The sequence below is a fragment of the Fukomys damarensis genome, unplaced genomic scaffold (genome assembly GCF_012274545.1).
Source record: "Fukomys damarensis isolate Sample0158 unplaced genomic scaffold, DMR_v1.0_HiC HiC_scaffold_5, whole genome shotgun sequence".
Classification (NCBI taxonomy): domain Eukaryota; kingdom Metazoa; phylum Chordata; class Mammalia; order Rodentia; family Bathyergidae; genus Fukomys; species Fukomys damarensis.
In genome coordinates, this window is record NW_022900917.1 from 82,447,174 (window position 1) to 82,462,041 (window position 14,868).

General features: G+C 47.2%; 1 non-coding gene across 1 annotated transcript; it reads right to left on the reverse strand.

Moving 5' to 3' along the window:
* Nucleotides 1–5,821: 5,821 nt before the first annotated feature.
* Nucleotides 5,822–5,925, reverse strand: LOC117285040. Its single transcript, XR_004516054.1, has one exon. It is a non-coding gene; the product is annotated as a U6 spliceosomal RNA (small nuclear RNA).
* Between the last annotated feature and the right edge of the window lie 8,943 nt (nucleotides 5,926–14,868).

Below are 14,868 nucleotides of genomic sequence, written 5' to 3' on the forward strand. Positions count from 1 at the left end.
AGAGAGAGAGAGAGAGAGAGAGAGAGAGAGATTGAAAGAACATGGGTGGGCCCGGCATAAGCAGTGACAAAACCTGTTCTGGTAAAATACCCAGTCTTTTTTTTAAAGAAGGAAAACACGAGCAGGAGACTTACAAGAAATGGAAAATTAGATTGTCTTCAGACTTTGCAGAAGCAAAAGAAATACTTAGAATATACTTAGAATAGAAGTACTTAGAATAGACAAGAAAGAGAATGTGAGCCAAATAAGGCCACCCTTCAGGATAAACAGCCCTTCAGGGTACAAGGCACAAACAAGCAGCAGCCTGGAGGAATATGAGAGATGTCACCCAGAAGTCACTAAGGAGAGCGTTGGCCAGGGATAGAAACTGGGTGACACTAACAAGGGAAGAGTAGGGTGCATGATGCGAGTCCTCCAGCCACATGGGCGTGGATGAGGTCCCAAGGGGATGGAAGCTGGCGCGAGCACGTGAAGGTACTGGCTTGGTTTTGGTAGTTATAATAAGCATGGTCACTGCAAGATGGAGAAGAAGCATGTAGTTGGAAAGAGGCAGTCCTCTTTCACAATTCTGAGTTTTAAAAGGATAAGATAAAGCTAGATTATCTAGAAAATAATTAAAAGACAACACTGTCAACCAAATCTCACAATGAGGCTATTTCTGCAAAAAGCAGGACAGTGGTTACTTGAGGGCAGGCAGGGGTGCGACTATGCAGTGGGACAGCTTCCTGGAGGACAGAATTGAAGCAGGGCTTTGCAGAGTGGAGAGGATGTGATGTGGACCAGAGTTTCTCAACTTTGACACTTGGCATTTGGGGCTGGATCATGTTTTAGTGGGGACCGTCCTGTGTACTGTACAGTGGAGAGCAGCACCCCTGATCTTGACTCTTGAGATGCCAGTAGCAACCCTCCCCATGGCTGTGATGAGAAATGTTTCCAGAACTTCCAAAATATCCTTGGGGACAGAATTTCTCCCAGCACTGGTGTAGAGACCATGAGTGGGTAAGACAAGTGAGTGGAGAAGCATCCATGCCTCCTGTAGGGCCTCTGGCTATAGACCCTTCTCTTCTGCAGATTTTGAGCCACTGCCTCAGGTCCTCACAGAAGTCTACTTCCTGCTCAGCAGTTCCTGTATCATCATTCCTGACCTTGGACTTCTCGTAGCCCTGGCCACAGTCCAGGCTGGGGGCTCATCCTCCTGAGGCCCTGCAACCCGCCGCCTCATTGAGGCTGGAGTCAGGATGCAGGACGGTCACAGACCATCTGGTGTCAGAACACATGACCCCTCCCTCCCCAGACTGAGGGGGAACCAGAGGCCCAGGAGGGAAGTGCCTGGCCACAGTCTCACGGTGGCAGAAGCCACATCTCCTGACCCAGGCTGAAGCACCCCTGGCAAGCAGGAGTTCCAGAGTCTGAGGCCAAAGGGTTCTCTCTGAGGCTCCCACTCAGGTCCCTCCTTCATCAGAGGGGAAACTAAGGCCTGGGGAAGCACTTGCTGGTTAAAGAATGAGGCAGACCAGAACTCAGATGTCTTGACTTCCCAGGGAGATGGATATTTGTTTGAGTCATTATTGAGTATTTACTGTGTCTTCAGAGCTCTTTCTATTTGCTATTTCAGAACCACTCCTACATGTCTACACCCTATCACTGAGTTTTATAAGATACAACTAGGTGGGCAGCAGGCAAGGGAAGAGCCCACAGGGGTGGATGACACGGTAAATCTGCATCCAGGTGCACCCAGACAGACAGCAAGCCAGGGGATGGGTATAAAGTATATGCATAGTGCCAAACAGCCAAGGAGCTTTTGTTCCAACCCCACCTATACAGAAAGGAAGTGAGGGGAGCTAGATGGTCCAGACCTGGAAGCACTATGTCCTCTGGGCTTTGTGCTCCTCTGCAGGCCCCAGCAGCAGGAAGAAAGGGCAGGGAAGCCAAGTGTGGTGGCGCACACCTGTAATCCTAGCACCCGGGAGGCTGAGGCAGGAGGATTGCTGTGAGTTCGAGACCAGCCTGGGCTATATAGTGAGTTCCAGGTCAGTCTCAACTACATAGTGAGACCCTGTCTCAAAAAACAAAAACAAACAAACAAAAAAAAGAAGGGGCAGGGAAAGGCCACTCTCTGGTTCCCATCTCAGCTCTACTGGAATTTGTTCAAGATGTCATTAGAAACAAAGAGCTGTATTGTTTAGAAACAAGTTGTTAAAACAAGATCTGGAGCTAGACCCTGAGCCTTCTGGGGCTCCCTGAGGTCCCTGGAAGACTCCCCACGTGCTGGTTCATGGAGATGGACCTCTGAGGAGATTTCCCTAAAGGCAGCCAGATGACTTTAAACAGAAGAGAAACCCTTTGAAAGCGCTGGCCCTGTATGTTTGACTCCTTCTTGTACTGGTCAGTACTTCTCTGTGCTGTTCCTGAGCTACAGTTGGGTGGCAGGGTGAGGTGTTACCAGGGGAAGGGCGGACCCGGCCTGCTGAACAAAGCAAGGAAGCGTGACATCACCACAGAGAGGTAAACTGAAGGACACTTCCTCTTTCAATTCCATGGGCTGCTGCCCGATCCAAAAGATTCTCAAAGCTGCAGAAGCATGCCTAGATGCGGGCTCAGGTGGCTCTTCTGGGGTCGCCCAAACTGAGAGGAAGAAAGGGTTAAAAACAAATAGGTAATCTGTGTGAAAGGATACTGCTGGGTCCCAGAGGTGGCTGACATCAGTCTTGCCCTGAACCACCCCTTTCAGGTGAGGAAACTGAGTCCCACGGCTTTTAAGTGAGGCCTGAGCAGGTGAGCTATTAACATCATGAACAGATAGTCCTCACACAGTAGCTCTCCCAGGTTCGAAGACTTCACTGACTGAGCAATGTCTTCTCACTGTCCTGTTGCAGACCTGGACATTTCCTCTAGATCCTACTTCCTGTAACGATTGCAAAGTGGGAAGGACAGCAATGTGAGGACCTTCATCCTGCTCTCAGCCTTCTTCTGCCCTGTAAAATGGGTTAATGATACCCAAGTCAGACAGGTTCATGAGTATTAGTAAGCCATCATCTGGAATAAAACTGGCCTTTCCCTCCTCCCTCACTCGTCACCTGCCACGTAGCTCAGGGTACTGCACCTGTGGTGCAGACATGCATGCAGGGACTTCCGCCCTACCAAGCTACTCTTTTCTGTAGCAGGCCTCTCTACTGTCCCCTAATTTAACTCAATTTAATATTATTTAGTTGATGACAGCACCAGATCCTGCAGACTAAGGGCTCAGCTTTGTACGATGGCAGGTGCAAGGCATATGTTCTCACTTGAACTTGAAACTGACTGGCTGCAAATCATGGTATCTGTAACCCCTTCCTTGCTTTCCATTAATCTGATAAAGTGAGGCAAGGCTCGGTAACACTTTATTTGCATTTACCTGTTTACTACAAGGGAAATCACAAAGGATGCCGAGGAATTGACAGATGAAGAGAGGCAGTGGGTGAGGGACATGGGGAGGATGTAGGGCTCTTGTGCATCTTCATGAGTTTGGCCTTTGGGAAGCCCCCAAATCTTGTCCTTTGGATTTTTAAGTAGTGTCATTACGTGCATGTTAGACTATGTTACTGACCATTGGCGATCCACTCAACTTTCAGCCCCTCTCTTCTACTGGGGAGCGGGACCCCTGGGAGTCACCTATAGCCACCTCTCTGTTAGAGAGGCTAGGGTAACAAACCTTCCCAGAGCAGCAGCACTTTCAAGCTGATGGAACGAAGTTTCAGCAACAGAGTATGGACATTCTATTCTACTGCCCACCATGGGGTCGCTATACCTCTCTGGATGAGTGGACATAGGGCTGAACTCCTGGCCCCAGACTCCTTGTGTTTTTCTAGTACTGAATATCAAACCCAGGAGTGACCTACAACTGAGCTACATCCCCAGTCCCCACTTTTTAAAAATTTATTTTGAGACAGGGTCTCACTAAGTTGCCTAAACTGACCTCTACTCATGATCATCCTGCCTCAGCCTCTCAAGTAGTTGAGTATATATATTAGGCAGCTTTCTCATTGCTGGGACAAAATACCAAACACCCAAAACTTACAGAAGAGGTTTATTTGGGCTCATAGTTTTAGTGGGTGTAATCCTGGTAAGCTGCTTCCAAGGCAGAAATGTCATGGCAGGACAGCATGGCAGAGGAAAGCTGATCACCATATGATGGCTAGAAAGCAGAGAGTGAATGGAAGATCTGGACAAAATATAATTCTCCAAGTAATAATCCCACTGATCTGCTCCTCCGACTAGGCCCCACCTCCCAGGGTAAGACTTTGGTGGGGCATTTTGGATCTAAACTGTAACATAACATTCTGTCCGTGGACCCCAAAAGAGCCATGTCCATCTCATTATGCAAAATACATTTAGTCCATCTATAAGAGTCACCAAAGTCTTAACAGTTCCAATGTTACTGAAAAGCCCAAGTCTAAAGACTCCTCTGAGACTGAAGGCAAACTCTTAGCTGTGAACCCCTGAGAAAGTAGAAAAGAAAATTAAACACCTCTAATATACAATAGCTCAGGGTAAATATTCCCATTCCAAGAGGGAGGAACAGGGGAATATACAGAAATCATATTAAAGTAAAACCAAAACCTAGCTAACATTGAGTCCTATAGCTCCATGTCCAGCACCTACAGCAGGTTGTGGTGAGATGTGAGCTCTAAAGGGTTTGGATTGCCCTTCCCCTGTGGCCTTACTAGTTGCAGCCCACCTAGCCTCTCTCTTAGGCTGGCTCCATTCACTGCCTGCAGCTTCCCTCAGAGACACTCCTAAAATCTCCGCTGTACCTTTGGCTTTGTATTCTCACAGGTTCATGCATCACCCTGTCAGGGCTACCTACCAGAGACTGTGACCCTGTCACACATTTTTGCCTAACCTCTTAGGCTTTTTTCTAAAATCTGAATGGAAGCCTCTGTGACCCTATGTCTTGCATTCTGCATGCCTGACAAAGCAACACTTGGTAGGTGACACCAAGGTCAACCACCAGCTTGAGCAGTAGCTGGGCCTCCCTGTGCCATGGCTGCAGCAGCTTCTGAGTGCTTAGATGGCTGAACTTGGAGATATTCTTCCCTAGGTGGTCTTGAAAGGCAGAGAGTCTCAGGGTCTCTCTTCTTAAATACTCACTTTTGCATCCTTGAGTCTGGTGGTCTTGTTGATTTCTGAGATGTCCTTAAGGTAACTTTCTTCTTGTCCATGTACAAAGTACTTGGCTTATTTTTTTTCATTGAGTGTATTGGTACTTTTTAAGTTACAGTACAGTTACATTCATCATTAGGATCTTGTACCTTTACATGACAGATCTTGGTTCTCATTTTTTCACCGTACCCCTGCCCTCCTTTCACCCCTTCCACCCTCCCAATTTACAAAGACTTTGTTTCCATTTTTTCCTTTTCTCATATTTTTTCTTTCCCCTTATTTCCTTTTCCCTACCCTTCCTACTTCCCCTACACCATTAGCCCCTTTCTTCCTATTTCACATTATCAGTTATAAAAATTGGATCTTACTTACACTTTTAGTTCTTCACACCAGAGAAACTATTTAGTATTTACACACATGTGTCCTATTTATTTCACTTAAGATTATGGCTTCAATATGCATCCATTTTCCTATGAATGACTCTATTTTCTCATTCTTTATGGCTGAGTAGTACTCCATTAGAAAAAACACATCTTCTTTATCCGGTCTCCAACTGATGGGCGATTGAACTGTTTCCAGGTTTTAGCTATTAAAAACTGTGCCACTACAAACATGGGTGTGCATATATTGCTGTGGTATGATTCTTTCAAATCTTTTGGAAGGATATCCAGCAGAGGGAAAAAATATGGAATGCTTCACAAATTTGCATGTCATCCTTGTACAGGGGCCGTGCTAATCCCTGTATCTTTCCAGTTTTAGTATATGTGCTGCTGAAGTGAGCACTTGACTTATTTTAATGCTAATCTTTCCAGCAACCATGCTGTCCTCTGCCTCCAACTTTGTAGGCACTTCCTTTGTTATGAAACAGTAAACTTTTCAAATTATTTAGTCCTGCCATTTGCTCCCAATTCCCACTGCAGATCTGACTAAAAGCAATCAGCTGCGCCCATGTCAGCATGAATGTTGGGCTGCCTTGAAATTTCCTTTGTTGGCTTAATTAGTGCACTGGCTTAATCTCATTCACCTGAAAAGTTTCAGGAATGGACAAAATGTTGGCAAATGTTCTGCTTGGGTGAAACACATGTGGCCTCTGGGCCAAATGCCAATGGAATTCTTGTTCCCAAGTGAACGCCCCCCTGAGCCTGGTCTTTACTGTCCACATTACTATCAGCATTCCATGCTTCTGAGCACGGACCAATAATTGCACATAAGCACTGCTTATAGCAATCTAGGGCTTCTGTAGTTCACTTCTTCACAATTTTCCAAACTGTTTCCCCAAACTAGGTCTAAACTCTCCTGAACTACAGTTAGACATATTCATAACAAGGACACCATTTGTGGTACCAGTTTTTTGTATTAGCTTTTCCACCACTGGGACAGTAACACCTGATACCCACAACTTAAAGGAGAAGAGATTTATTTTGGCTTGCAGTTTCAGTAGGGTCAGTCCATGATTGACTGGCTCTGAGGCAGACGTGCCATGCTGGAGGAAAGCTGTTCACCTCCATAGTGGCCAGGAAGCCAGGAGGCAGAAAGCGAAGGGAGGAATCAGTGACAAGAATAAACTCTTCCAGGTCATGATCCCAGTGATATTAACCCTTTCAAACTCCTGTCCAACTCCAAATGTGAGACCTTTGGGGGCATTTTAGGTCTGAACCACAACACAAGAATTATAGGTATGCATCAGTGTGCCTAGCCTTGAGCCTAAGCTTTATGGAGAAAGAGTAAAGGGAGTCCTCAAGCTCCATGTACCCAGGAAAATGAAACAGGGCCCTTATATTTGGATTCTTCTTGCCCTCTGTACAGCAATCCTTTCTTCAAGAGTAGAGCAGTACCTTCTGGAATGATGGTCTAGACTAAGCCTACCTAAAGGCAAGTTAGAGAACCTCCTTATGACCACATAGAAAGGCAGAAGAAGGTTTGAGTAATCTTTCAGGGTTTTATGACAGGCCTTGGAGAAGAGGACTCCAATTTCCATGACCCACCTTGGGGAGAAGGAGTCCGATTGTTATGGCCTGCCTTGAGGGGGAGGGAGCAGAGAACCAAGGGCAGGAAGTGGCCAGAATGCTGCTTCCAGTGTCCTTCCAGGCAAAGCATGCCAAGGTGTTGAAGTTTAGGCTGTCATTCTCTGAGCCCCAGTGATAGTGAAAGTACATAAATGATTCTAGAAATCTTTTTTCTTTTCAGTGCTGGGGACAGAACCCAAGGCTTGGTGCATGTGAGGCAAATGATCCCCATGAGCTACACCCTGGTCCAGTGATTCTAAAACTCTACAAATGATGCTATTATTAATATGTTGGTGCCTCTTCATGTGCTGGAGTTGACAAGAACTCTGCCAAGCTCAGGTCATGAAGAAGCTGCACAAATCCACTATGGGTCATTTTATGTTTCTCTTGGTGCTCTCTGAACATCAATTAGAACCAAGGGAGCCTTTACCAAACATTTCAAATACAGATAAGTCAGAAAGTTTAAAACAGATCATTGATGGCATGGGAACAGGTTTTTAGCTTTTGTGATATCAGAACTCTTGAGTGAGACAGAAATGCTTTTGGGGAAAATGAAATCAGAAACATTGGTTGAAAATCTCCAAATTTCTGCCAGCATGGCAAAGTGACAAGGACAGTCTTTCTGATGAGTTTGGGAACCCAAAAGTCTTGTGAGTAATCACAAGGGCCTGAGATGCATGTGGTCATCTCAGGAAAGGTAGGCGTACTTTACATAAACAAATGTTAGACTAAATAAAGATTTCATGTTAAGGGAAAGAGTAGAATTATAGATTCACATGGCTCCTCTTATTCACACTACTTTAAGAAGGGCTCAAGGACAACAGGTTCAAAATGATTGTCAGAAAAACCCTACAGTAAATACAAAACTATACATATTTCCTTTGTATATTCTCCTCCCCTGTCTGTGTTTGATGGAGTGGAGTGGAATTGGGGTCCATGACCTGAGACCAGACAATGCACCTGTGCCAAATAGAATTTGGGCCACAGGTACAATTTTAGAAACCATATTAAGACAAGTAAAAGGAAATGTGTAAGATTCATTTAAATCAGTATATCAAAGATATTGTCATGACAATATGTAATTGGTTTACACATTAGTCATGAGATAGTTTGCATTCTTTTTCTGTGCTACGTTAGTGAAATCTTGTACATTTTGACTTACACATGACTGTTCTCTGATGTTGGTCAGTGCTGGACCAGAACAAGCAGAGCTGGTACTCACTGGTCACTATGCAGGGCAGGTGGGCTACTGTGCTGTGTGTGACTGTGAGCAAGAGGGTACCAGGCCTATTGCAGCTGGAATGTCGGTAACACTGAGCTACAACGCCAAGCCTTTTACATTTTTAAAAATTGAGTTTATTGGTATATTTTAGGGATACAGTACAGTTACATTCATTGTTAGGATCTTGTACCTCTACATGACAGGTCTTGGTTCTCATTTTTTCCCCTTGTCCCTGCCCTCCCTTCACCCCTCCTCCCCTCCCCATTTACAACCACTTTATTTCCATCTTTTCATTTTCTCACATTTTTTCTTTTCCCTTATTACCCTTCCCATACCCATCCCATCTTCCCTACACCTTTAGCCCTTTTCTTCCCATTTCACAATGTCAGTTATCTCATTAGGATCTTATGTACTATTACAGTTTATTCACACCAGAGAAACTATTCGGTATTTACACATGTGTGACTTATTTATTTCACTTAGGAGTATATCCTCAGTATGTATCCATTTTCCTATGAATGAATCTAATTTCTCTTTCTTTATGGCTGAGTAATATTCCATTTTATAGAAAAACCACATCTTCTTTATCCAGTCTCCAACTGATGGCCAAATGGGATGTTTCCAAGTTTTAGCTATTACAAACTGTGCTGCTATAAACATGGGTGGACATATATCATTGTGATATAATTCTTTTAGTTCTTTTGGAAAGATACCCAGCAGAGGGATGGATGGGTCAAATGGGACCTCTAGTCCCAGGTCTTTGAGGTTTCTCCACATTGATTCCCATAGTGGTTGCACCAGTCTGCACTCCCACCAACAATGGAGAAGGGTTCCTTTCTCCCCACAACCCCACCATTTGTTATTGTGTGATTTCTTGGTAGCAGCCATTCTTTATGGGGTGAGGTGGAATCTCAGTGTTGTTTTCATCTGCATCTCTCGAATGACCAGTGATGTGGAACATTTTTTCATATATTTACTTGCTGCTTTTATTTCTCTGTCTGAGAAGTGTTTGTTCATTTCAGATGCCCATTTTTTAATAAACTTTTACATTTAAAAATTTTTTTTGAAACAGAGTAGCACTATGTCTTCAAGTTGCCAAGGCTGAGCTTGAACTCCTGATCTTCCTCAGCTTTCCAACAACAATGCTTTTGAGCAGACTATGTGCCAAATGCCCTTCACAGTACTGGGCACATCAAGGCAGAGTTGCACAAGCTAGGCGTCACAGAGCTGGCTCCCCCGAGAGCTCTAGAGGAAGCTGCCCTGCCTCTCCTAGTGGCTGCCAGAAGTTTGTCATATTCCATTCCTTGTGGCTGTGTTGCCCCAGCCTCTGCCTCTGCCTTCACATGGTGCTCTGTGCTGTGTGCATTTCTGTGTCCTCCCCTCTTCCCTAAGGAGTCACAGGACTAAGGGCCACCCACATCCAGGATGACTATCTCAGCTAATTACTTTAGTCTTCATCAAAGACTTTAGTTCTAAATAAAGTCTCATTGTGATTCTGGGGGCACTGTTTACCCAGCACAGGCTCTGAAGGTCCCCCAGCCTTACCAGCTGCTCCCCACAATAGCTCACAGCACCCACCCCCCAACATATTTCTTGCCTGGTTAATCCTGACTTAGTGTTTGCTTCCCAGGGATCAGGACTAAAGGAGTCTGGTTTGAGAAGCTGGGCTCATTCTTGAGTGGGGACAGGAAGACCAGAGGGGTGGCCAGTGGTCAGCAGTAGCATCTGCAGGCCTGCACCTGACTGGTCACATCAGCCAGTGAACACGAGGTGGCCAGGCTGATCCAGGGGTCTGACTTGAACAGCAGAGAAGGAAGCCATGGTCACTAAAGTGAGCTTTTTGGGGAGAAGGTTTGAAGGGGTGGCATGGGTACAGGAAGCTGAGTTTGAGGAACATATGGGGCCCACAGGGAGGTGTCTGGGCTCTTGAATGACAACACGTGTAGGCCAGGCTGGCCTGGCCCTGATCCTACATCCTCCACCACAAAGGCAGTGCAGAGATGTGGTTCCCTTATCTGGAAAGTAGTGAGTAGAGAAGGGCTGAGGGCCATGAGGAATGGCCAGAGGTAAAAGCTGTGGCAGGGCTCAGGAGGAGACTTTCCATGACGCCCATATCCTGGGGAGAGTTGGCACAATGAAAGAAGGTAGGCTGGGGGACCCCCTATCTGCAGAGTCCCCACCCAGCAGGAGGGCAGGACTCAGCCTGGGCCCGCAGCCCCTTCCCCTCCAGGCTCCTTTCCAGAGTGGTGTGAGGAGCTCCTGAAGTAGCACTGCAGGTCTCACCCACTCTAGAGGGTCTGACTCACTCCAGGGAGTGAAGATGTCTGGGCCCAGAGCCTCCATATTTTAAACAAACCCGTGGCTTAGCTGATTCTCCCCACCAGGCTTCTCCAGATTATATGATCAGATTCATCCAAGCCAGATGTCACTGTCTGATTCACACCATCTACCTCTGTGGAAGGTGCCTCCCTAGCCCCTGATCAGGGCCTGGCCTCCTCCATGTGTGTGTGTGTGTGTGTGTGTGTGTGTGTGTGTGTGTGTGTGTATTACTTCATGGGGAAGTAGGTGTCTCCTTCCTTTCCTCAGGGCTCCTGAAGGCCTGTCTGGTTCCTGGAAGGGCTCCAAACCAGTGCCTGCCCCTCTCTGTGTGTGTGTGTGTGTGTGTGTGTGTGTGTGTGTGTGTGTGTGTATTACTTCATGGGGAAGTAGGTGTCTCCTTCCTTTCCTCAGGGCTCCTGAAGGCCTGTCTGGTTCCTGGAAGGGCTCCAGGTGCCAGGAAAGGATGCCTCAATGGGCCAGGGGTGAATGGGATGTGGGGGCTACCTGGGTTCCTGGAACCACCCTTGCCCTTGCTCCTGTCATGGATCTCCCTCCTACTCTCCCTCTCCCTCTCTTTTTCCTCCCCCCATTTCCCTCTCTCTCTCAACTTGGGGCTGGGCTGGGCATCCACTCTGAGGGTCGGCCTAGCTCTGGCCTTGCAGATGAGGAGGGACAGGCAGGGACAGAGCTTAGGTAATACTAAGTGATGCCTTTGGCTGTGCAATCCTGCCTTCTAGCCTCGTTGCTTGCTTGCAAAGGCCCAGGCAAGGCCTTGCCCTCCTCTGCGGGTGGCAAGGAGACCACCCTCCTGGGCTGTCGGGAAGAATGTACGCTGCCAGGGCAAAGGCTTTAGGAGTCTCTGAGGATAAGACACACACACACACGCACACACATGCACACACATGCACACATGCATGCACGCACCCCAGGGATGTGATTTTACTGCTCCAGTCTGACAGGGTCGCTTTTGCAGAACAGCCTTGTAGCTGCCCTTCTGCCTTCTGAACCCCTCTTGTCTCTTTGCCTCTCCTTGCTGGGTGCTGTGTTTAGGATCCAGCTGGAGCCCCTGACTGAGGCATGAAGAGACAGGGAGACCTGAGCCTACCAGGGTATCACTGCTAGTGTATCCCTTGTGTGGGGACACAGGACACACCAGAGTGTTTGTAGCATGCTGTGAGAATGAATGGGAGGAAGCCACTTTGAACTTTCTCTGGGGCTGGAGGAGTTATAGAGGTGTCTGAATTTGGCCAGATGGTCTACAATAAGTAAGAACCTACTCTAACAATAAGTAAGAACCTACTGTTGGAGGTATTGTTACCCATACAGCAAATTTTAGGGTGTCCTGTAGAGAGGATGATGGGACTAGGTGGGGCAGGATCCACACGGAGGATGGTGGGAGTGAGGGCCCTGTGTGAGAAGGCTGGGGCCATACTTTGCAAAGCAGTGCCTTAGGGGTCATGGTCTGGGCTTTGGTGTCAAACTTTTTGTGGTGTACATTTCTGTTTCCATGCTTTCAACTACATGCTGTTGGCTACATGGCCAAGCTGACTGAACCTCAGGTGCCACATCTGTGAAGTATGGGGATGCATTCTCAGAGGATTGTTGAGAGGATTCATAAAAGAATATATGTGAGCAGGGTGTGATGCCCTGTAATTCCAGCACTCTGAGAGGGTGAAGCAGGAGAATCATTTGGTCAATTTAGCAGCGTTTTTTTTTTTTTTTAGGGACTATGGTATAGACTTTTAATTTTAATTTTAATTTTTTAAATTTAGAAACTTATTAAGACCCTATCTCTTTAAAAAGGGGGGGCCTGAGGATGTAGCTCATTGTGAAGGCCCGTTGCTCAATCTCTAGTACAGAGAGAGATAGACACAGAGACAGAGAGACAGAGAACGCATGTGTGTATATACAGCAGGGAACATTGATTAAAGAAACAAGCAGCAGTCATTGTCACTATTATGTTATCAGCCCCAGAGAGCCATGGAACAGTAGACAGGCCTTCCAGAGCCCGAGGCTGGACAGAGCAGAGCAGCTGGCATTCTGGGCGTCTCCCAGCAGTGAGCTTAGATGGAACGCTTGTCAAGCACCTTCTTCTGCACAATAGCCTCTCTGAATTTGTGTGGCTATTTTCCCTGTCTTGCAGCTGGTGAGGGGTGGAGTTGGATCTTGTGACCAGGTCTCTTTGCCTCCAATGGCAGTGGCTTTTCTTCATGAGAAGTGCTCACAAGAGAAGAGCTGGGCTGGAGCCCTGGGACAAAAACAAGGGAGGTTGGAAGTCCAAGGACGAGGGCCTGCCTGGGGCCTACCTGAGTGAGTAGGGCCGGTGTCTGCTCCCCCTCCTGCTCAGGTTTACTGTCAGTTGTCTATTTTTATTGGTCTCAATTCCCAGACTAGACGGGCTGGTCTCGCATCTGTCCCCTTCCTCCCAGACTGAGCATGCTCTCCGGGCAGACCACAGCTTCCTGTCTTTCTTCATGCAGATGAAGATGAGAATGAATGTGGCCACCTGGCCTTGCCAGCTCTGACCCCCGTGCACCCTGGCCTCAGCTGGCTGCAGCTCTGCTGACCAGAGCGACCTGGCTTCCAGGGATTATCTTTCAGGGAGACCCTTCCTAGGGGTGATGCTGTTCAGAGCAGGCTTCCATCAGTCAGGAAGATAGCTCGTGTCAGAGTCCTCCCAAGCCACTGGCTACTCTCCCTTTTAATCTCATTGTTCACTCTTCTTTGGTTCATTTTTCCCTAGTTCCAGTCCATTTTCTTGGAGACCAGGGTGTGGGACACTTCCCTGGTTAGGGAAGTTGCACTATTTTAAATACACAATAGTGTTCCAGAAATAGACCTAGACACTGGCTTGACTTTTTTCTGATAAAATATTTTATATTTATAAAAATGTGTAATATTATAAAGTGAACACTTCCTCCCCCAACAGTTGATGGGACAGTGTGCCACCAAGACCCCTCCCATACACACCCTTGGGGTTCTGAGACCCTGGACTTTGTACATGGCATCCAGTTCTTCTTTGTACTTCTCTCTCTCTATTATTATTAATTATTATTATTATTATTATTATTTGGTACCAGGGATCGAACTTGGGACCTTGTACTTGCAAGGTGGCAGAACCACTGAGCTAAATCCCCGGTCCTGTACTTCTCGTATGTGACTGCTTTGTCCACTCTTAGGCTTTGTTAAATGCGGCATTTTTTGGGGACTTTATTCTTTTATTCAGGATGAAGTTGCTGAATCCAGTCGACAGTGCTCACGTGGAGTGTGGTCAAGGGATGGTGGGACATTTCCTTTCTGCTGTTCCTCAGAGTCACAGTGCACCTGTTCCTATGTGCCTATGCAGGGAGTTGGTGTCCACAGACTGGCCAGCCACGTGTCCCCCAGGTGTGCTCCCAGGGCCCATCAGTGCAGGTTCTAACTCCCCCACGAGTTCAGCCCCGCTGTGTACTGGAACTACTGGGTAGGACTGGCACAGAACATGTGCTCACTCAAGGCAGCGGCGCAGAGCCATGGTCTTCCTCATTCTGTGCCTCTGCTTCCACTTCACACATGACAACATGCAGCATCAGCCCAGCCGCAGCTGCTTTCCGAGTCCCCTGGCGGTTGTTGAACCAACACCTGGTGGGCCTGACCCATCCCATCACTCCGCAGCTTGCGGCAGGACCTGGCCCCAGGGGTTTGTTGGAGCAGCCAGTGTAGAGCTACTACTTGTCCTCTTGAAACCCTAGGGGACACCAAACTCAGAGCTTGCCCGGGTGAGCTGGGCACTGAGTGTTTTCCAACACGTGGCTTCTAACACATGGTATTCATTTTAAAGGAGAAAATAACTTTTAACAAACTGGGCTACAGCTAGTAAAGGCAAGAGGGGGCAGGCTGGCACATTGGACAAAAGCAGCCTCGCTTGCAGTGTGGTTAATTGTGGTTGTTAGAATGTCTGTGCCATCTTAGGATATCATCACATCATCGTCTTTGGATGAGACAGGCTTGCTCCTGAATGCCTGTGGCCCAGAGCCCATAGAACTTTCTCCATTGTAACAGCTCTTAGGCTCCCCACAGCCCTCCCTCTCTTTCCTACCACAGAGAGAACAAAGTGGCTCAGACCTAAGCATCGAAGCACACAAGCCACTAAACACACACACACACACACACACACACACACACACACACACACACATA